The 24,525-nt window shown below is 35.9% G+C and overlaps 1 long non-coding RNA gene across 1 annotated transcript; it reads right to left on the bottom strand.

Moving 5' to 3' along the window:
• On the bottom strand, positions 1-24,055 carry LOC141502081 (uncharacterized). Its single transcript, XR_012472390.1, has 3 exons — positions 23,776-24,055; positions 9,682-9,878; positions 1-567 (listed from the first exon to the last, which is right to left on the bottom strand). It is a non-coding gene; the product is annotated as an uncharacterized LOC141502081 (long non-coding RNA).
• Positions 24,056-24,525: the final 470 nt, after the last annotated feature.

The following is a 24,525-nucleotide window of genomic DNA, read 5'->3' as shown; positions in this document are numbered from 1 at the left end:
TTGGCCCTAACCTCCCTTTCCAGACTTTTTTACAATTACTTCTCTAAATACTCTATGTTTCAATCAAAATTGCCTACCTAAACGTACCTAGAGTCAGTAATGTAATTTCCTGTTTCTCTGACTTTTCACAGACTAGCCTTCAGGTTTACCTCTTTTCCTTGTAATTCTTTTTTTGTTAAATTTAGTTCAGATGCTAACTTCTATGGAAAGCTTTTCCAGATATACCTAATTGATGAATACTCAACAATTTCCCACTTTCTTCAGCCCCCTCTCCCCTCTGACTGGAGGTTTCCTTCCAAAGGAAGGAACCTGGACTCTTCAGTTGCTCTGCTTTGTTTGGACTCCAAGGAATATGATGCCTCTCTAAGGATAAGTTGATCATCTGGTGAATTAGAAGGCTGTCTACATCAAGCATGTAAAGACTTCTTCATGTGGAACAGGAGGATGAGAAGAACTTTGTGAAGTGTTTAGAGCTTGGTCAGACATCTAAGATGCCAAGGTCATTCGCTGCATCATGGGCCATCACAGTCATCTTGATTTTTGTCTTGCCTCTGGACTTGGATGACTCTAGAAGAGAGTAAGGAAGACAACTTTGTGCAACTCTGCCTCATTTAAATCCAATTCACCCATAAGTCAAGATACTACCCCAAATGTCATTGGTGTTTTTAAAAAAGAACAAAAGTGTCAACAGTTTCCCTACTCCTTTAGCTTCCTCTCTCTTCTGATTGGAGGGTTGGAGGGTGGCATACTAAAGGGCAGATCTGTGATTCTACTTTTCTCTACTTCTCAATCAATTAAATCATATTAAAAATAAAAATAAAGTGGTAGAAGAATAAAAGTAGTGATAAATTATATATGTGCTAAGGAGTCATTAGATGAAAATGAATAAAATATTATCTTTCCTAGGGCACCATTTGCAACGTAGGATTTACCTAGAGTTGTTATTCATCTTGTTCTTAAAAGTAAAAATAAATGAGTACCCCAAATTAGAGGGTTTTCAAATAACTTTTACTGTTTTAGCAGGTTAAAACTGAGTTTAGCCTATTTAGCAAACACAGCAAGTTAAAATAGGAAGCTACTATCTTCCCTATCCTGCTTTTTTGAGGGTCAATAGTAGGGGTGGGGGAGGGATATCTCTAAAATAGACCTTATCTTGCCATGTTTCTGGATCACTGAGAGTCTTTGCCTATGAGGTAGGATATGAAAACTGATACCCTGCTCTTTCTGCTTTTCTCTGTCCCCCCCCTCCCAATTTTCAATGGGTTTGCCCCAAGCTTAAGAATTACGAGTTATGGGCTCTGGGTATCTTACTTTTAATAGGATTTTTTGGAGACACAATATGAAGAAATTAATTTCTAACAGTACTATTTTAGATCATCTGAAGTCCAGTAGGGGAGATACTTTAGGGCAGTAGGACCATTTCAGTGTTGTTTATTCTTTTGTATATTAATTCAACAAGAGTTTACTAAAAGCCTACTTATGTACCAAACATTTTGATAGGTACTGTGATACAAAGGACAAAAATCAAAGCAATCTCTGCCCTTGAGAAGCTTATATTCTATTGCATTTGAACTGGCCATCAAAGCATTTTATGAAGGTAAATCACCTAAATCCACCTATATTAAAGACTAACCTAAAATTCAGATGAAGTATAAACAGAAAATATGATTTGAGTGATATTAATGTGAGCATAGATTTAGATGTAGATGCATAATGAATTTTTTAAAAGTATTTATTTGAGGAAGTATTTATTTTTACTTTTGTGGAACAAGAGGATTAAGTAACTTGCCTAAGGTCACATAGTTACTAAGTATCAAGTGTTTGAGGATGGATTTGAATTCAGGTCCTCCTGACTCCAAGGCTGGTACTCTAGCCTCTGTACTATTTAGCTGCCCCAATTAAATATTTCTTATGTGCCAAGAGCCATTATGCTTTGCATATACAAATCCAAAAGTGCCTGTCCTCAAGGAGTTTACATTCTCCTTAACAGGTTGTCTCCTTGAAGGAAACAATAAATAAGGGAATATTGACCAAAGAAGGATACTTTTGATTTGAGAAGTCAGAGGAACAGCGGGTAGAACCATAGGGCAAACAATTTACATGGTATGTGTTACACAATATAGATTTAATTGTTCAATATAGAGATTACACAGTACAGATTACTTGGTATGGATTACACAGTATTGATTTAATTGTTTTTCCATTGGGAATTGAGAACAAAGGCCTGAAATAATTTGAGGTAGCAAGGTTGAAAACCCAGAGATGGTTAAGGTGCACTGTCAACTGGGAAATAAAGAATGGTTTAGAGTAGATATAATCAGCTATATGCCTTCTCACTGGCTGAATTTCCAATCAAGATTCCTTCAAGGCAATTGATTCCAGAGTCAATTGGATTAAGTCACACAAGGAATGGTTTTTCCTAGTTAGGAGAGAGTATCTGGAGGGTAGTTGCAAAGACTTGACTGGAATGGGAAAGTCAGATGAGAGAGAGAGAGAGAGAGAGAGAGAGAGAGAGAGAGAGAGAGAGAGAGAGAGAGAGAGAGAAGTAAATTGCTTTAAATTATACAGGTGGTAAATAGGTGAGATATAAATAAATAAAACTTGTTTCTTCTGACTCCACAGCCAGCCAGTGTTCTCTCCACTATACCATGGTTTGCCAGCAATAGTAGCATAGGTGATATGGTTACTGTAGTAAAAATGAAATAGGGTCCCTATTTGGTTTTTTTTTTGGGGGGGTATGTTTTGTTTGTTTGTTTTTTACTGAACTAAAGTCATTACTAGGGTTTTGCCTTCAAAAGATTGAGTCTTGTACACAGGGGTCATGTGGTCTATATCTTCACTCCTTTGAATTGTCTTTCAATCTCTGCTCTGCATCTGATTCACAAATTACTTAACCTTTGTCCTTATGTTTTGTTATTTTAAATTTTTACTCAGAAATATTTACTCTCTATTTGTAAAATAGAGCTGTGTATAATTCCTACAACCACTTTTAAAAAAGATGTTTTATAGGAATAAAATCATGTATATATATATTTTTTTTTTCTGGCTTTTCTGATATCTTATTTATACCTAAGGTGTGTTTCTCAGAATGCCCATTGCAAAACATGTCACTATGCTGTGCATTTAATTATCCTGTGTCTCTTGTGTAATCTTTGTTGTTTTTTTTAATGTTTTTGCAAGGCAAATGGGGTTAAATGGCTTGCCCAAGGCCACACAGCTAGGTAATTATTAAGTGTCTGAGACTGGATTTGAACCCAGTTACTCCTGACTCCAGGCCGGTGCTTTATCCACTACGCCACCTAGCTGCCCGTCTCTTGTGTAATCTTGATGTTTTAAACATTTCTCACCAAAACACAGAAAACCTGTAATTCAGGTATGATAACAGGCTCTTATTGTTTCCTTGTTAGATTTGTTATTTTGTGGGAGGGAGCTAAGTCTTAAAATATTATCCCTTTTCCCCTGTCTGAATTTCCCAATGGGCTAAGTGGAAAGGTGTAACACAAAGTTCTCTTACTAGGAAAATGCAAAATAAGTAATCTCTTTAAATGAGTAATACTTACAAATATTCATATGAGAGGGCAATAAATTTTTCCATTTGGAGGAAGAAAGACTCAGAGGCAGTCAGACAGCAGAGAGAGAAAGAGACAGACAGAGAGAAAAAGAGACAGTGAGATATAAAGAGAAACAAAAATAGAGATAGAGAGACAGAGTGACAGAGACAAAGAGCTACTAAGAGGAGCTGGGTGAGTCATTCTTGTGAGCATACTGTTACACCAGATTCCAGTAGCATGATTGGGGACGGGCAAGGATCACAGCTATTTTGAATCAGCAGAACATTCCCATGTAGTTTTATAGTTCATTTCAGAAGAGAGTGGAAACACTTCCAACATCTCTGTGTAACAAACAAAAAACAAAAAACAGTTTAGCAACCACAAGATCCCATCTTCCAGACTCCACCTACTCACTGACCAAGATGAGGATTATGTTTCCCTGGCTACAGTCAAGCCCACGGAACAAATGTCAAGGTCGATTCCCAGCTTCTGAAGCACGAGGATGTTTGCAGGCTTCTGTGGCTATCTTGCTAAATGGAAATGCTCGACCTTAAATATGTGCAGCTTTAATGACTTTCACATACATGTATGCACACACATATGCAGATGTAAATGCATATCTTTTTAATACAGCATTGGCAAGTTCTGTGTTATAAATATAATCCAGGTTAGAACCTGCAGAAAATCTTTTGTCATTTATCAATGGTTTTTCCTCTGCTTCTGCAGATCCATTTACTAAAATCCAGCAGGGAGGGGGAACTGTCTGCCATATCTGCTGAGATTAATGTGCTCTTGAAAAGTTGCTTAGAAGGCAAATATATCAGGTCAACACGTGATATCTCTACCCTACACCTCCTCCTTTTAAAAAATGGACATCTGGATATTCAGAAAATGAACTGATGGTAATGATGCGTGTGTCTAACAGTGGCAGATGTATCATATTTCTGTCCCATGGATCTGAGCAGGATCTGAAGCTACTCTGAAAACCCAACAGTAAATTCAAAAGCTTAAGATCCCCAGATTGTACTGTGTTGAGCCACTGTTGAATATATTTCTGCATGCAAGGCAGTGTTATATGAAAATAAATTGTCTGTTCTTCTTATGCCATTTCAAATCTCCCCCAGAGAATAAATACCAGCTGTGATTTGTATCTCTTTCTGTCACTGATTTGTTTCCAACTTGAGTAGCCTTTTCTTGACTCTCATTTCAGTAGAACTGGTTATCAAACATTTTGCTGAAGCCCTCCACTCAGAAGATCTAATTGCAAGCAGAGGGAAACCATGAAGAGAATGTTGATTTCTCAGGCTGAGTAAGAAAGTTTTTGTTAGTTATCAAGATTTTCCAAGTGTTGGGATTCTGCAGTTGCAGGTTCTCAGGAGTTATGACTGATAATGCAAGCTACTCTACTAAGAGTTATCATGGATATGACTGAGCCAGGTGGAGGAATATCAGCACTTTATTACAATAGTGGGGTGAAGAACACAAAAAGTCACTATATTCCCTATTACAAAGTAGGATGCCAGCTAGGTGGTAGAATGGATCTAGTAGTCCTAGTCTGAAGTTAGGAAGAGCTGTTTGAATCCTGCCTCAGACACAATTAGTTTTGAGACCTTGAAAAAGTCATTTAGCCTCAGTTTCCTCATCTGTAAAATGGGAATGATAATAATAGTAGTACTTCTATATAGGGTTGTTGTGAGACTCCAATAAGATAATTTATGTTAAGCCTTGCAAATTTTTTTTTTTTAGGTTTTTGCTAGGCAAGGGGTTAAGTGGCTTGCCCAAGGCCACACAGATATGTAATTATTAAGTGTCTGAGGCCGGATTTGAGCTCAGGTACTCCTGACTCAAGGGCGCCACCTAGCCACCCCTAAGCCTTGCAAATGTTAAAGCTATTTAGCTATTATTATTATTATTATTATTATTATTATATTATTATTATTATTAAAATTGGAAATTTGGGGAAATAATGAGGATCCAGTCACTTCTTCCAGTATTTCCCATATTGTATCTTTTGATCCAATAATAACCTTTCATCCTGGATCTGCATGCCTGCAACTAATTATTTCTCCCAATCCCTTGGGCTTTAAAATTTTTTTCTTTATGACAGTAATTTCCCCTCAGTTTCCTCCACCTCCACTGAATACTTCCTTGTATGAGGGAAGGAAACTAGGTAGCTCAATGGATAGAATGCTGGGTCTGAAGTCATGAAGACCTAGGTTCAAATCTGATTTCAGATACTTATTGTGTGATCCTAGGCAAGTTTCAGTTTCCTCATCTTGAAGGCAGATAGAATGCCAGTTAAGCTATTTATCATCCCAAAAGATGATGCTGTTAAAAGTACTGAATTCAATATATCAGAAAATATGGAAAACACAACAGTGGCCACTGCACTGGAAGAGATTGGTTTATGTCCCAAACCTAAAGAAGAACAATTCCAAGGAATGGTCAAATTACCAAACAATTGCACTCATTTCACATATCAGCAAGGTTATGCATAAGATTCTATAAACTAGGTTTCAGTGATTTTTGTGAACTGCAAAATATCAGAAGAGCAGGCTGGTTTTGAAGAGACAGAGAAATGAGAGACCAAATTGCTAACATTCACTGTATTAATGAGAAAGCAAGGGAGTTCCATAAAAGATATTTAAGGCCACATTTACTACACTAAAGCTTTTAACTGTATGGATCACAACAAAAATGTGGTAAGTCCTCAAAGAGATAGGAGTAACAGATCAGTTTGTCTTTTGAGGAACCTGCATGCAGACCAAGAAGAAATAGAACTGAACATGAAACAACTGAATGGTTTAATATTGGATAAGAAGTATGACAAGGCTATATATTGTCAACCTATTTAACTTATATGCAGGGTATATCATGAAATATGCCAGGTTGGAAGAATCAAAATCTGAATTTAAGGATACCAACAGAAATATCAACAATCTTAGATATACAGATGATACCACTTTGATGGCAAAAGGCAAGGAAGGGTTTAAGAATCCTCTTGATTAGGGTAAAAGGGAAGAGAGTAAAGTCTGACTTGAAGTTTAACATTAGAAAGAAGCTAAGATTTGTTAACTGATCCTATCACTTTCTGGCAAACTGAAGAAGAAGAAATGGAAGCAATGTCAAATTTTGTATTCTTGGACTCAAAAAATCCCTGCAGAGGGGCAGCTAGGTGGCGCAGTGGATAGAGCACTGGCCCTGAAGTCAGGGGTACCTGAGTTCAAATCCAGCCTCTGACACTTAATAATTACCTAGCTGTGTGACCTTGGCCAAGCCACTTAACCCCATTTGCCTTGCAAACAAAAATCAAAAAATAAAAACCTGAAAAAAAAATCCCTGCAGAGAGTGACTACAGCCAGGAAATTAAAAGATGTTTGCTCCTTAGAAGGAAAAGTATGGCAAATCTGGACAACATACTAAAAAGCCGAGACATAACCTTGCTGACAAAAGTCTACATACTCAAAGTTATGACTTTTTCCAGTAGTATGTATGACTATGAAAGTTGGATTATAAGAAAAGCTGAGTGCTTGCATTCAATAATTTGTTGCCTTTCAATTGTGATGCTGGAGAAGATTTTGGAGAGTTCTTGGACAGCAAGGAGGTCAATCAGTCAATACTTAAATTAATTCACTGGAATGTCAAATATTGGAAGTTGAAATTTAAATGCTTTGGTCACATAAGATGAGGGAACTCTGGGAAAGACTCTAATATTGGGAAAGACTGAAGTCAAAAGGAAAAGGGTATGGCAGAGGATGAGATGGAGAGATAGTATTATGGAAACAATAAATATAAAGTTAAAAAAACCTCAAGTAATAGTGAAGGATAAAAGGACCTGTTGTCCATGCAATCATGAAGAGTCAGAAAATAGCTGGGAAAAAATGGAAGTTTGTCAGAAACCAGGCATAGTCCAGCATTCACACCATATACCAAAATAAGGTTAAAATAGGTACATGGTTTAGATATAATGGATGCTATCATAAGCAAATTAGGGGAGCATAGAATATCTTAGTTGTCAGATGTATGGATAAGAGAAAACTATATGATAAAACAAGAGATAGAGAGCATTACAGAAAATAAAATGGATCATTTTTATTACATTATAAAGTATTTTCACAAACAAATCTAGAAAGAAATCTAGAAGAAAAGCAGAAAACTGGATGCAGGTGGGGGAGACAGGAGGGAGAATGCTACATCAAGTTTCTCTGATAAAGGACTCAAATATGTAGAGAACTGAATCAAATTTATAAGAATACAAGTCATTCTACAATTGATAAATGGTCAAAGGATATGAGCAGGCAGTTTTCTGAAGATATGGAAAAATGCTCTACATCACACTACTAGTTAGAGAAATACAAATTAAAACACTTACCTATCAGATTGGTTTATATGACAGAAAAGGAAAATGACAAATGTTGTGGAAAAATTGAGACACTGATGCACCCAACCATTCTGCAGAACAACTTGTAATTATAAAATGGTGTGTACACCTTTTGCTCAAGCAACATTACTAGTAGTTCTATATTCCAAAGAGATTTTCTTAACAAGGAAAAGAACTTATATGTATAAAAATATTTATAGTGGTTCTTTTTTGTAGTGACAGAGTTTAAAATCAAGGGAATGACCATCAATTGCAGAATGGCTAAACAAGTTGTGTATATGATTATGAAGGACTGCTGTTGTGCTAGAAGAAATTACAAGCAGTATGGTTTCAGAAAAGCCTAGAAAAATTAATATGAACTACTGCAAGGTGAAGTAGGCAGAAGCAGGAGAACATTGCACATAGTAATAACAATATTGTACTGTGAGCAATTTAGCAATTCTCAGCAAAATGATGATCCAAGATGTTTCTGAAGGACTTATGATGAAAAATGCTATCTACCTCTAGAGAACTGGTAGAGACTGAATGCAGATCAAAAATTTTTAGGATTTTGCAAGGCAAATGGGTTTAAGTAGCTTGCCCAAGGCCACACAGCATCTGAGGCCAGATTTGAACTCAGGTACTCCTGACTCCAGGGCCAGTGCTCTATCCACTGTGCCACCTAGCCACCTCCCCCCATCCTTTTTTTTTTCTTTTTTTTTTCTTTTTTTTACAATATGGCTAATATAAAAGTAAGCTTTGTATTACTTCAGATATGTATTTGTGTATATATATATATATATATGTATATATATATACATATATATATATATATATACACATATATGCCTTTTCAAGGAGGTGGAGGGTACAAGGAAGGAAAAGCATTTGTAAATCAAATTTTTTTATTGAAATTTTCTTCTATTTTTTCCAATTACATGCATAAGTAGTTTTCAATATTAATCTATTTGCAAATTTATGACTTCCACATTTTTCTACAACCCTTCCTTTCCTTCACCTTCCCCATGGCAGTGAACAATCTGGTAAAAGTTGTACATATACAATTGCATTTAACATATTTTCTGAAAGAGGAATTAGAATTAAGGGGAAATAAAAAAACTATGAGAAAGGAAAAACACAAAAGTTTTAAAAAAGTGAACATAGTATGCTTTGTTCTGCATTCAGACTCCATAGTTTTATCTTTGCATGTGGGATGGCATTGTCCTTAATAGATGTCTCAGGATTGTCCTAGCCCTCTGAATTGCTGAGAGGAGCCGTATCCATTATAGTTGATCTTCTCACAATGTTGCTGCTAATGTGTACAATGTTCTCTTGCTTCTACTCACTTCACTCAGTATCAGTTCATGCAAGTTTTTCCATACTTCTATTAATTTCAACTGTTTATGATTTCTTACAGAACCATAGTATTCCTTAACAGTCATAAACCTTTATTTGTTTGTCATTCCCCAAATGGTGAGCGTTCCCTCAATTTCCAAATCTTTGTCACTACAAAAAATTATAAATATTTTTGAACATATGAAAGTTTTCCCCTTTCTAATGATTTCTTTGGGATATAGACCCAGTGTTGGTATTGTTAGATCAAAGGTTGCCCTTTGGGCATAGGAAATCAAAAATTTAAAAAACAAGTATTAAAAATTGTTTTACAAGTAATTAAAAATTCTTTATTTTAAATGTGGAGACTCAGATTGTGTCTCAATGTGTTAAAAAGTTTCTTAACAATTAGGATAATTCTAAACTGAAATAGGTTACCTTGGGAGGCAAGGGTTCCTTTTCCTTTGAGGTCTTTCAGTGAAAGTTGGATGACTACTCGGTGGACATATCACTGGGGAGACTCCTTATTTAGGAATGAGTTGGATGAGAGGAGCTGTGAAGTTTCTTCCAGTACTGTGATTTCTATTATTCTGATTCTGAAAAATGTGACTATGTGACAATTTGCCCCATCCTAGCTGAAGAATGATAAAAAAAATTGAAAAGTTAATTTATCCCATAATTCTTCACTAAAAATGTAGACTCCAATTGGAAGAATAATTATATATGCCTTTTGTGTGTTAATTCTGGAATGTTGGCATTTCTGTTTTCTTGGATACATTTTCCTCCAAGAATCCTGTTCTTCCATGAAACGTTTTTTTAAAAAATGGATGCTTTTTGATGCCTTTTTTTTTTAAAAATAGCAGTCATTTGAGAAATATTTGTGTGGGTATAGCGGATATTCCAAAAAGGTCAAAGAGAGTGAAAGGAGCTAGACTTATAAAAATCTATATAGTACTACTTTTTGTTATAGCAAAAACTGTAAAAACAATGTGTGCTCATCAATTAGAGAATGATTAGACCAATTATAGTGAATGCATATAATGGAACATTATTACAATATAAGAAATGATGGATATAACAAATTCAAAGAAACCAGTAAATGGACATAGAGTATATTAGCAACACTGAGAAAACAATTTCCATTACGATTACAACAGGATTGCAAGTCTTAAGAAATTCAACCTACACAATGACCAAATATGAATTCCAAAGACTGATGAAGAATCATGTCCTCCATCTTGTGGCTGAGAAGTGATTGACTAGAAGTGAAGAATGGATCTTACATTTTTAGACAAGTCTAATATGTGCATTTGTTTCCTAGATTATGCTTGCAATATAAAATGGAACACTTATATTTAAAGGGGGAGCAGAATGTAAAAGAAGAAGGTGGCTGGTGTTATGCTGCAAAAAATGAAGAAAGGAAAAGAACAGTAATGAAACTAATTTTAAAACTCAGAAGAGAGTCAAAGGAGTATTAGGAGACATACATAGGACATTTTTGCTACTATCATTTTAAATTTAATTTTAAAAGTAAAGTGTATATAAGAAAAACTCACTTTCATATGCAATTCTCTTTTCTATTCTTTTTGCTAATTAAAATGCTAATGTTTGAGTTCATAATAAAAAAATTGAAAAATTGAAAAATTTTCCCTCTCCCCCTCTCCTATACCCTTCTCTTATTTCTATCTTCAATTCAACTTTCCTTTTCTAACAAAGAAAAATCCCCAAAGAAACAATTGCTATAATATCTATGTCTGACTGCATTAATAGAGTGCTTCAAAGTTAGGAAAATGTTTTCATATAATATCATGAGACAAATAGTACATGCACTATTATCTCCATTTTTATAGAGGAGAAAACTGACACTCAGAGAGGTTGTCACTGACTAAGTATTGTTCTCTATCCATTAGGCACATTACCTTCTACCAGGATGCTGTCTTAGGTATGAGAAAAACCTTTACCTAGCCCATCCTGTCTTCACAGTGAGAGATAGTATGGTATAATGGAAGAACTGGATTGGAATCCAGAGAGCTACTTCTGAGACTTAGTGGTTGTGTAGATATCATGGACTATATGAGAATTAATGGGTTAAAATGAAGAGAAATTATATCATATCCTTTCAGCTTTTAAAAAATATGAAGATGCTTCTCATTATAATTGGAAGACAGTTTGCTATTGCCTAAGTCCCTGTTAGTCTTTGAGCATCTGTGATTTCATTGATGTGAATTTTTTTATTATCAGTTTATTACCAATACAGATCTCAACTCTTATAGTCTCAAAAAGTTGTTGTGATTGAAAAAATTTTCCTTTTATGTCTGCCCTGAAAATGAGCTTATCTGACTTAGTCAAAATGGTACTCCACAGAATGGTTCTCTATCACCAGGCCTATGGTAGAAACCTTTCCACTTGATAGGAGCTGCCAGAGCATAAACTATATTGACTCAACATACCTAAAACATATCTTTCCTCATGAATCCATATCTCTTTCAAACATTCCCAGTTTTCCTAGTTCTTAACTCTGGTGTTATCTTTGACTTCTCTCTCTCTCTCTCTCTCTCTCTCTCTCTCTCTCTCTCTCTCTCTCTTTCTTTCTCTCTCTCTCTCTCCCTTTCACATATCCAGTTAATTGTTGAAGCTCACTCTTTCTGCCTTTATTAACATCTATCACATTTGCCACTTTCTCTTGAATAACACAACCACCATCTTAACTCAGGCCTTCTTCACATTTTGCCTGGACTATTATAATGACTTCCAAACTGATCTGCCTTCCACACTCCTCTCCCTCCGCTCTCCCCCACCCCCAAGTCCATTTTCTACTCAGCTGTCAATATGATTTCTGTAGATCTGTTTATGATAATCCCCTACACAAAGAACTCGATTGACATCTCACTGATGCTGATAAAATACAAATTCCTCTTGTTTGATTTTTAAAAAATTTCCATAGTCATATGCGAAATTGCTTTAAATCACTAATTATTAGAGAAATGCAAATTAAAACATCTCTGAGTTACCACCTCACACTTCTCAGACTGGCCAATATGACTAGAAAGGACAATGATCAATGTTGGAAGGGATGTAGGACATCTAGGACACTAATACATTGTTGGTGGGGCTGTAAACTCATCCAACCTTTCTGGGGAGTAATTTGCCTAAAAGACAACAAAAATGTGCATATCCTTTGATCCAGCCATACCACTATTGGGTCTGTACCTTGAAGAGATTATGAAAAAGGGTAAAAAAAAATCACCTGTACATGTTCATAGCAGCTCTGTTTGTGGTGGCAAGGAAATGGAAACTGAGGGAATGTTCATCAATTGGGAATGGCTTAACAAACTGGTATATGTATGTCATGGAACACTATTGTTCTGTTAGAAACCAGGAGGGATGGGAATTCAGGAAAGCCTGGAAGGCTTTGCATGAACTGATGCTGAGTGAGATGAGCAGAACTAGAAGAACACTGTACACCCTAACAGCAACATGGGGGTGATGATCAACCTTAATGGAATTGCTCATAGAAACAGGGCAACAATCAGGCACAATTTTGGGATATCTGCAATGGAGAATGCTATTTGTATCCCGAGAGAGAATTATGGAGGGGCAGCTAGGTGGCGCAGTGGATAGAGCCCTGGCCCTGGAGTCAGGAGTACCTGAGTTCAACTCAGGCCTCAGACACTTAATAATTACCTGGCTATGTGGCCTTGGGCAAGCCACTTAACCCCATTTGCCTTGCAAAAAATTGTGGAGTTTGAACAAAGACCAAAGACTGTCTATGTACCTTTAATTTAATTTTTTAGAAATTGTCTTATTATAAATTGGAAGTTAGTATGGAAGAAACTTAGATTAGACCAACACCTAACACCCTTTACCAAGATAAGATCCAAATGGTTGCAGTATTTACACTTTTTTTTTTTTTAGTTTTTGCAAGGCAAATAGGGTTAAGTGGCTTGCCCAAGGCCACACAACTAGGTAATTATTATTACGTGTCTGAGGGCTGGTGCTCTATCCACTGCGCCACCTAGCTGCCCCATGGTTGCAGGATTTAGACATAAAAAACAATACTATGAACAAAATAGAAGATCAAGGACTAGTCCACCTGTCAGATCTATGGAAAGGGGGGCAGTTTATGGGTAAGGAAGAGATGGAGAACATCACCAAAAATAAACTAGATGATTTTGATTACATTAAATTAAAAAGCTTTTGTACAGATAAAACCACTGTAATCAAGATCAAAAGAAATGTAGTAAACTGGGAAACAATCTTTACAACTAATGATTCTGACAAAGGACTCATTTCTAAAATATACAGAGAACTGAGTCATATTTTTTTTAAAAAAAAAAAGCTCATTCCCCAATTGACAAATGGTCAAAGGATATGCAAAGGCAATTTACACATGAGGAGATCAAAGCAATCCATAGCCATATGAAAAATTGCTCTAAATCATTAATTATTAGAAAAATGCAAATCAAAGCTTCTCTGATGTACCACCTCACACCTATCAGACTGGCCAATATGACTAAAAAGGATAATGATCATTGTTGGAAGGGTTGTGGGAAATCTGGGACACTATTACACTGTTGGTGGAGCTGTGAGCTCACCCAACCTTTCTGGAGAGAAATTTGGGACTATGCCCAAAGGGCAACAAAAATAAGCATACTCTTTGACCCGGCAATACCACTCCTGGGTCTATACCCTGAAGAGATGATGAAAAAGGGTAAAAACATCACTTTTACAAAAATATTCATGGCAGCCCTGTTTGTGGTGGCAAAGAATTGGAAATCAAGTAAATGCCCTTCACTTGGGGAATGGCTTAGCAAACTGTGGTATATGTATGTCATGGAACACTATTGTTCTATTAGAAACCAGGAGGGATGGGATTTCAGGGAAGCCTGGAAGGATTTGTATGAACTGATGCTGAGTGAGATGAGCAGAACCAGAAAAACACTGTACACCCTAACAGCAACATGGGAGTGATGTTCAACCTTGAAGGACTTGCTCATTCTGTCAGTGCAACAATCGGGAACAATTTTGGGCTGTCTGCAAAGGAGAGTGCCATCTGTATCCAGATAAAGAGCTGTGGAGTGTGAACAAAGTTCAAGGACTATTCCCCCTTAATTTAGGGGGGAAAAACCAGATATCTTATGGTCTGATCTTGTTATCTCTTAGACTTTTTGTCTCTTCTTTAAGGCTATGATTTCTTTCTTGTCACACAATTTGGATCAATGTACAACATGGAAACAAAGTAAAGACTGACATTGCTTTCTGTGGGGGGGTGGGGGGAGCGAAGTAAGATGGGGGGAAATTGTAAAACTCAAATAATATCTTTAATAAAAAAAGAAAAAGAGAAAACTAAAAAAATTGTCTTATTATGTAATTCTGCTATATTTTATTTTATATGTTTCTTCCTCAAGGATATGATTTCTCTCTCATCTCATTCAGCTTAGATCAATGCATACTATGGGAATGATGTAAAGACTAACAAACTGCCTTCTGTGGGGGGTAGGGAAGCAAGATTGGGGAAAAACTGTAAAACTCAAAATAAATAAAAACCTTTCTGAAATTAAAAAATTTTTATTTATTTTTATCCATATGTATATGCATATTTCCAATTTACAAAATTTCCCTCGATTGTCCCTTTACCCCGCCCCCCAGCAGGGAACAGTCAGGTTGGCATTTTACATACATATTTTGTTGAACATGTATACAAATTAGTAATTTTTGGCAAGAGGAATTAGGATTAAGGGAAAGAGATACATAAGAGATGATTTTTATAAAGTGTTCATCAGATTCAGAAGGACTGTTTTTTTTCTGTGTGCTTTGTTTTTCTTCCTCTGGTTGGGGATAATATAGTCCATAACCAGTCAAATACAGTCATTCTAGCTCTCTGGACTGCTGAGAGGAGCTGCTTCCATCTAGGTTGCTCATCTCATAATGTTGATGTGTATATTGTATTCTTGGTTCTACTTCCTATGCTCAGCATCAGATCCCATAAGTCATTCCATGTTTCTCTAGAGTCTGATGCTTTATGGTTTCTTATGGAATGATAGTATTCCATAGCATTCATGTACCATAACTTGCTTAGCCATTCCCCAATTGATGGGCATCCCCTCAATTTCCAATTCTTTGCCACTACAAAAAGAACTGCTTTGAATATTTTGGAACAAATGGACTTTTCCAATTTTTTTATGATTTCTTCTGGTTAAAGACCTAGAGTTGGAATTCCTGGGTCAAAGGGTATGAACAGTTTTATTGCTCTTTGGGCATAGTTCCATATTGCTTTCCAGAATTGTTGGATCCATTCACAACTCCACCAATAATGGATCAATGTCCCAATCCTCCCACAACCTCTCTAATATCGATCATCTTCCCTTTTTCTCATCTTGGCTAATCTAATGGGTATGAGATGATAACTCATTGTTGTTTTCATTTACATTTCTCTAATAAATAGTGATTTAGAGCATTTTTTTTCCAAGATTATATGTAGCTTTAATTTCTTCATTTGAAAACTGTTAGTTCATATCCTTGGACCATTTATCATCTGGGGAATGACTTGTGATGTTATACATTTGATGCAATTCTCTATATATTTTGGAAATGAGATCTTTATCAGAACTCCTGGTTGTGAAGATTGTTTCCCAGATCTTTGCTTTCCTTTTAATTGTGGCAGCATTGATTTTATTAGTGCAAAACCTTTTTGATTTAATATCATTCATTTTGCAGTTTATAATCTGGTCTGATTCTCGTTTGGTCATAAATGTATCCCTTTTCCATAGATCAGATAGAGTATTTTTTGGTCTATTAATTTATCTATGGTATCAGTCTTTATGTCTAAATCCTGTACCCATTTTGATTTTTTTTTTGATAAGGGTGTGAGATGTGGATCTATCTCTAGTTTTTGCCGTGCATTTTCCAGTTTTCCCAACCATTTTTGTCAAATAGCAAGTTCTTATCACAGAGGCTGTTGTCTTTGGGTTTGTCAAATAATTGATTGCTATAGTAATTTACTGCAATTTCTTTTGAATCTATCCTAATCCAATGATCCATTATTCTATTTCTTAACCAGTACCAGTTAGTTGTGATGACTGCTGCTTTATAGTATAGTTTTAGATCTGATGGAGCTAGGTCACCTTCCTTTACATTTTTTTTTCATCAGTTCCCTTCCTATACTTGCCCTTTTGTTGCTCCAGATGAATTTTGTTACTATTTTTTTCTAGCTTGGATTGATAGCTTGATTGGCATGGCACTGAAAAAGTAATTTAATTTGGGTAGAATTGTCATTTTTATTATATTAGCTTGACCTAACAATGAGCATTTGACATTTTTCCAATTATTTAAATCTGACTCTATTTGGGTGACAAATGTTTTATAATTGTGTTCATATAGTTTCTGGGTTTGTCTTGGAAGGCAGATTCCCAAGTATTTAATGTTGTCTACAGTTATTTTAAATGGAATTTCTCTTTCTATCTCTTGCTCTTGGCTTTGTTGTTCATATATAGAAATGCTGATGATTTGTGTGGGTTTATTTTATATCCTGCTACTTTGCTTAATTTGTTAATTGTTTCAAGATATACCATCATATCATATGCAAAGAGTGAAAGTTTTGCTTCCTTATTTCCAATTCTGATTCCTTCAATTTCTTTTTCTTCTCTTACTGCTATTGCTAGCAATTCCAGTACTATATTGAATAGTAATGGTGATAATGGACATCTTTGTTTCACCCCTGATTTTTTTTTGAAATGCTCTGAGTTTATTTCCATTAAATATATTTGTTATGTTTTAGATAGACACTATCATTTTAAGGAAAACTCCATTTATTCCTAAACTTTCTAGTGTTTTTAAAAGGAATGAATGTTGTATTTTATCAGAGGCTTTTTCAGCATCTATTGATATAATTATGATTTGTTAGTTTTGTATTGATATGTTTAATTATGTTGAGTGTTTTCCTAATGTTGCACTATCCCTGCCTGCCTGGTATAAATCCCACCTGATCATGGTGTGTTATACTGGTAACAACTTGCTGTAATCTCATTGCTAAAATTTTATTTAAGATTTTTGTATCCATATTCATTAGGGAGATTGGTCTATAATTTTTCTTTGCCTGTTTTGGTTCATGTAGAATAGGAATTAATTGTTCCTTAAATGTTTGGTAGAATTCACTTATAAATTCATCTGAACTTGGAGACTTTTTTTTAGGTTTTTGCAAGGCAAATGGGGTTAAGTGGCTTGCCCAAGGCCACACAGCTAGGTAATTATTAGGTGTCTGAGACCGGGTTTGAACCCAGGTACTCTTGACTCCAGGGCCAGTGCTTTATCCACTGTGCCACCTAGCAGCCCCTGGAGATTTCTTCTTAAGGAGTTTATAGATGGTTTCTTCAATTTCTTTTTCTGAAATAGAGTTAAGTAATTTATTTCCTCTTCTGTTAATCTGGGCAGTTTATATTTTTTGTAAATATACATTCATTTCACTGAAGTTATCCAATTTATTGGCATACTGTTGGGCAAAATAGCTCTGAATTATCCTTTTAATTTCCTCTTCATTGATGGTTATTTTGATACTGGTAAATTGTTTGTCTATTTTATTGACTTTTTCATAAAACCAACTCTTAGTTTTATTTATGAGATCAATGATTTTCTTGATTAATCCCTCCCTTGATTTTTAGAATTTCTAATTTGGCATTTAATTGGGGAGGTTTAAGTTGTTCTTTTTCTAGCTTTTTAAGTTGTATCCCAATTCATTGATCTCCTCTTTCTCTATTTCATTCATATAAGTTTCCCCTCAAAACTGCATTGGTTGCATCCCATAAATTTTGGTATGATGTCTCATTATCATCATTTTCTTGGATATAATTATTAGTTCTACTATTTGTTGTTTGAACTACCTATTTTTAAGATAAAGTTATTTAATTCAATTAGTTCTTGGTTTATCATTTTCTGACCCTTTATTACATGCAATTTTTATTGCATCATGGTCTGAGAAATGTATATTTATTATTTCTGCCTTTCTGCATTTGATTATAAGGTTTTTGTGCCCTAGTACACAGTCAGTTTTGGTGAAGGTGCCATGTACTGCTGAGCAAAAGGTATATACTTTTCTATCCTGATTAAGTTTTCTCCAGAGATCTATCATATCTAAGATTTCTAAGATTTCTTTCACCTTAACTTCCTTCTTGTTTGTTTTGTTGTAAGAGTTATCTAGTTCTGAGGGGGTAGATTGAGGTCTCCATTATTAAAGTTTGCTGTCTAGGTCTCCTTGTAATTCACTCAGCTTTTCCTCTAGGAATCTGGATGCTATATCACTAGGTATAACATGTTTATACATCTTTAGCAATGGTATAGCTTCATTACTAATGGTGCCTTTTAAGAAGATGTAATTTCCTTCCTTATCCTTTTTAATGAGATTGATTTTTGCTTTTACTTTGGCTGGGATTAGGATCACTACCCCAGTTTTTTAATTTCAGCTGAGGCTCCAACCTTTTACCTCTACCCTGTATGAATCCCTTCTAATGTTGAATGTCTTTCTTGTAAATAACATATTGTAGGATTCTGGTTTTTTAATCCATTCTGCTATCCACTTTCATTTTATGGGACAGTTCATCCATTCACATTTATAGTTAAGATTACTAATTCTCTATTTCCCTCCATGCTATCTTTCTCTATTATTTTCCTTTTCTCTTATTTCTCCTCACCAAAATTTTACTACCTTTTTCCTTTGACTTTTCTTTTAAAAATTTAACACTCTATTTTTACTTATCCTTTTCCTTTCCTTTTATCAGTCCCTTCTTCCCTTATGTTTCCCTTTCCCAGTCCCCACCCCCCTTCCCTGTAGATTAAGTTAGATTTTTAAACCCAAGTGGGAATGTAGCTTATTCCCTCACTGGCCTAAATCTATTAAATAGAATTTACTCAGCATTCACATTCTCTCTTCTTTCCCTCTAAAATTATAAATCTTTGTGCCTCTTCCCTTGGTGTTATTTTTCACTCTAATATTATTAATCAGGCATCTCAATCACAGTTTGATTATTTGACTGCTTGATAAGCTTCTATTGTTATCAAGATATCACAGATTATTTACTTGATTGCTTGATAAGCAGCACTGACTCAAATTTCATCAAATTTTAATTATAATAATTTTTAACTTGCCCCTTCAAGTATTTTTCAAGTACACAAAATCCTCCTCATGAGCCAAAGCATCATCCAAAGTCATATCATTTCTTGAACTATTTCTGCCCCTCCCCCAGGCCAATTTCTTTCACACTTTACCTTCTCCCCTTCCCCACACAGGGTACTTAATACCTTGTTAAGTGAAGAAAGGCCTATTGTCTCTCCCATTTTGTTTCCCCTCCCCCATTTAACACTTTGCTAAGTGAGGTACCCATTAAGTCAAACCATGATCTAATTAACTGTAAGAATCTTAAATTTTCAAAAACTTTTTAAAAATTTAAATTTTTTCTATTTGAATCAATAGGGTTAAGTGGCTTGCCCAAGGTCATGCAGCTAGTCAATTCTTAAGTGTCTGAGGCTGGATTTGAACTCAGGTCCTCCTGACTCCAGGACAGGTTCTCTATCCATTGTGCTACCTAGCTGCCTCACTGTGCCACCTAGCTGCCCCAATTGTAAGAATCTTAAAGATCTCTAAGTACTTGGAGGCTCTGGAAGTCTCACTTGGAACTTTACACTGACTCAGGTCCTGTAGTTTATGATGTAGTTTAGACAAGGTGCTAAGCACCATGTGATTAAAGTGAGTCAAAGTATAATGAGATTCTAAGTTTAAAGTTAACATCCCTGCTTTTCTTCAGGGCTTTTTGTCTCAAACATATAGTGATGTCATCATAGACCTCGTCAATTGAGAGACAAGATCCAATTATACCATATAATTTTTTTTAGGTTTTTTTTTTGCAAGGCAAACAGGTTAAGTGGCTTGCCCAAGGCCGCACAGCTAGGTAGTTATTAAGTGTCTGAGGCCAGATTTGAACTCAGGTACTCCTGACTCCAGGGCCAGTGCTCTATCCACTGCACCACCTAGCTGCCCCTTATACCATATATTTTAGGTTCATTCTCTTCAATTATATTCTACCCTCTAATTATTCTTAGAAAAGTAAAGTTCTAAAGAATTAGATAATCTTAAGATGTGTCTTAAAGAAACAGAGGGTTTCTATGAGACTGTGATAAGGAGGAAGTACATTCCTCATATGGAAGATAATCAGTGCTAAATATCAAGACAGGAGGTGGAGTGTTATATGTGGGAACCCCTTTTAGGGTTGTATACAATTTGATAGTCCTGACCAACATTTGTTTTGTTTTATTTTTCCTTCCCTTTTTCATTTACCTTTTTTTTTAAATGGAAACTTGCTTTGTGTATTTGGCGATTGAATTCTCTGTTCATTTCTGGTCTTTGTGTCAGGAAATTCTGGAAGTCCTCTATTTCATTGAACATCTATCCTTTTCCCCTAACAGAATATACTGAATTTTGCAGGGGAGTAAATTCTGGGTTGTAATCCCAGTCCTTTACTTTCCCAAAATATATTATTCCAGTTCTTCCAATCCTTCAGTGTTGAGGCTAATAGGTCCTGTGTGAGTCTGTGTTTCCCTTATATTTGATTTTCTTTTTGCTTGCAATAATCTCTTTTGAGGGTTCTGGACTTTGTCTATTACAACCCTTGGAGTTTTTATCCTGGGGTTTCTTTCTGGATGGATTCTATGAATTCTTTCAATGGTTATATTGTTATCTTGTTCTAGTAGATTTCCCTTATAATTTCCTGCATGATGTTTTCAAGGTTCTTTTGTTGGTCCAGGCTTTCTAGTAGTCCAATGATTCATAGATTGTTTCTTCTGGATCTATTTTCCAGGTCATCCATTTTCCCAAAGGCTGTTTTTTCAGCCTTTTTGTTTGATGGAATCTTGTAGCCTTGTAGATTCATTGGTTTCTATTTGTTCAATTCTAATTTCTAGGGTTTTATTTTCTTCAATTAGCTTCTGTTTCCTTTTCCAGTTGATTATTTTTACTTTTTTTTAGTTTTTTTTTTAAGGCAATAGGGATAAGTGGCTTGCCCAAGGCCACATAGCTAGGTAATTATTAAATGTCTGAGGTGGGATTTGAACTCAGGTACTCCTGACTCCAGGGCCAGTGCTCTATCCACTGCACCACCTAGCCGCCTAGTTATTTTTAATTTTAGCAGAATCGATTTCTTTGCTCAACTTTTCATAATTTTCCTGCATGACTTTCATTCCCGTTTTCCATTTTTATTGTTTTCTTCTTTGTTTTTAAATTCATTTTTAAGCTCTTCTATGATCTTTTGTCCAGTTTATTGACTGTTTTGATCCATACCCATACCCATACCCCATGAGTGATTTTTCACTGATTGCTTCTTCAGACATGGCATTGCTGTCATCTTTGTCTGTAAAGTAGTTTTCTATAATGAACACTCTTTTAGCTTTTTTGTTCATCTTTGTTGTTTTACTTCTGCTCATAGGGTTTAGAGACTATAGATCCAAGTTCTTATTTTGCTGGGGCTGGGGGTCTGATCCTTTGCTTGTTGTTGGCCAAAATGTTGCCTATATGCAGTCCAGGCCTTTCCTTTGTAGAGGTTTTTACCTCCTTTATGTCTGACTTAATAGTGGTTTGTTCCTGACCTAGTTCTGTCTTTTACCCTGGTGTTTTCAGGGTTCAGACTTTGTTTAGGGTTGGGATCCTCCCTGCTGGCTTGTTATCTAGCTGCCAGGACATCAGCTAGTGTTAAACTGTTGGGATCTGGATCGTACTATGGCTAAAAGCCTCATACTGGCTTTTCCCACTCTCCTGCTTCCTGGAATTTACTTTCTCTTTCCCCCCAAAAGGCAGACCTTCACTGAAGATCCTCCATGATGTCTACAGTTGAAAACCTCTCTGAATCTTCTCTTTTTCTTGGTGGGATCTGTAGTGTGAGTCAGAGTAGAGGCTTCATTTATCTTTGGTAGGGGAAAGCTCCAGGAGTATGTTAGCTTCACTTTGCCATCTTTGCTCTGCCCTGGAAGTCTCCCTCTTGTTTGGTTTTAAAAGTCCTTCATCTATCTTTTTTTTTTTTGCAAGGCAAATGGGGTTAAGTGGCTTGCCCAAGGCCACACAGCTAGGTAATTATAAAGTGTCTGAGACCGGATTTGAACCCAGGTACTCCTGACTCCAGGGCCAGTGCTTTATCCACTGCCCCACCTAGCCACCCCTCCTTCATCTATCTTTCTAGCCTCATTAGCTATTATTCTCTTTCTCACATTCTACATTCTAATCAAATTGACTTTCTCTCTGTTTCACACATACACCACTCCATCTCCTGTCTCACTACTTAGCACTGACTATCCTCCATACCTGGAATATACTTCCTTCTTATCTCAGTCTCATATAGACCCTTTGTTTCTTTAAGACATAGCTTAAGATTAGCTTCTATATGTAACTTTTCCCGATAACTTAACTTTTCATGCTCTCCTTTCTTTTTTTCCTAGCTATCTTGTGTTCATTTTGGATTTATTCATTTTATATTTATTCTATAAAAAATTATATATTTGCCAACTAACTCCCCTGATGGAAAACTAATTTCCTTAAAAAGAAGTATTGTAAGTTCTTATTATCTTTCTTCCCATGTATTCCACTATCACCTATTAGTATATATTCTTTTATTAAAGTGATGATATTTCCTTCAAGGACTCAGAATGACAACCCCACAAAGACTCAGGGTAATCTCAGTTCCAAGAGACAACATCAGAGTAGGACTTTAAAAGAAACTAGAAGGGAGCAGCTTGGTGGTACAGCATAAAAAGCACTGGCCCTGCAGTCAGCAGGCCCTGAATTCAAATTTGGCCTCAGACACTTAATAATTGCCTAAGCTGTGTGACCTTGGGCAGGTCACCTAACCCCATTGCCTTGTAAAAACAAAATACAAAACAAAAAACAAAAGGATAAGTTGTAGCAGAACAATGTCAACAGAAAGTATGATTACTAGAGCACTAGAAGCCAGCATTGCTAGGGAAACCAGTTGCATTACCTAATTGTTGGGTTTATTTTCCATCAGTAACCACAGAGTTTACATGACTCACAGTACCAGTGAAGATTAGGTCTCCAATTCTTTTCCACTTAGTGACTTCCTGTGATGCTGATCCTTCTCCTTTATGTCTCCAAGAATTTACAGCCTTTTCTCTACTTTTATATATCTTTCTGTGTATGTGTCTTTTACCCCTTACCCATCTCTCAGGAGGAACTCTTTGTAACTTCTATTTTCTCCTAAAACTGCATCAGAGCTTCTAATGTCATTTCTATCTTTTCTTTGTTCCTTCTATATTTCTGACGTTGATTCCTTAATGTACATTGTTCCCTGGAAAAGCCAAAGGTGTATGCTTTCATCTCTCAAAAAAATCAAATCCAAATCTGTGGATATACCTTCTTTCTCTAGAAACTCAAACAAGAACCCAAAAATTTCATTTTTGGGGCAAGAGGAATTCACAATTTGTCAAGAAGGCATTAAAGGGAGGAGGAACTTAACAGTGTCTTCCTAGAGCATGCCTGGATACCTTGCATATCTGATGAGAAAACTGGATTTGACGACAGAGAATCTGAGTTCCAATTCCAGCATTTCTGCTTAAGGCCGTCTGGATCCCAGTGCCGTGAGTGTCCCTCTCTTTTTAATATTAGGAGAACCTGTTTTCCAGAGCTAAGAACCAGGAGGTCATCTGTGCCCTGAGTTTGATATAACATCAATCCTTTGTGCTCACCCCCTGGATAAACTCAGCCACAGCAAAATTCCAGAATTGTTTCACATCAGCCTAAGCTTGAATAAGTACTTACAGGTTCTGGTCACGAAGCCCTGCTTTGAATCAAACTTGCCTCATTGTTGCCTCCTCATTGTTGCCTTCATGCTGCCATGACTACAGCTAACTGCATGTTTCTTTGTCTAACCACTGCTATATGTATCAAGGTTTACTTAGCCTTGCTTTCTTTGGGTCTCTTCAGACCCTTGATGTACATATCTATTTTCTCTTCCAAGCAAACCAAGAAGGGTTTTTGTCTATAATCTCTGTGAGTTCTTTGGTTTTGTTTTATTTTATTTCATCTTATTTTTCAGAGTCAAGAGTGGTGTATATACTCTATGAATTATTTGGTATTTTCAGAGTTAGTAAACCATTTTATTTTTTATGGGTCATAATTTATCTCTCTATATAAGAAAATTGAATTACAGCAAGTCATTTAAAGAAAATAGTCTAAATCTTCCAGTCCCAAATCTATTATCTTAAGTCTCCAAGAAGTCTCCAAGATCTGTTGAC

This window comes from Macrotis lagotis, chromosome X, assembly GCF_037893015.1.
Source record: "Macrotis lagotis isolate mMagLag1 chromosome X, bilby.v1.9.chrom.fasta, whole genome shotgun sequence".
NCBI classification, from domain to species: Eukaryota; Metazoa; Chordata; class Mammalia; order Peramelemorphia; family Peramelidae; genus Macrotis; species Macrotis lagotis.
This window is presented reverse-complemented; position numbering and strand designations above follow the sequence as displayed.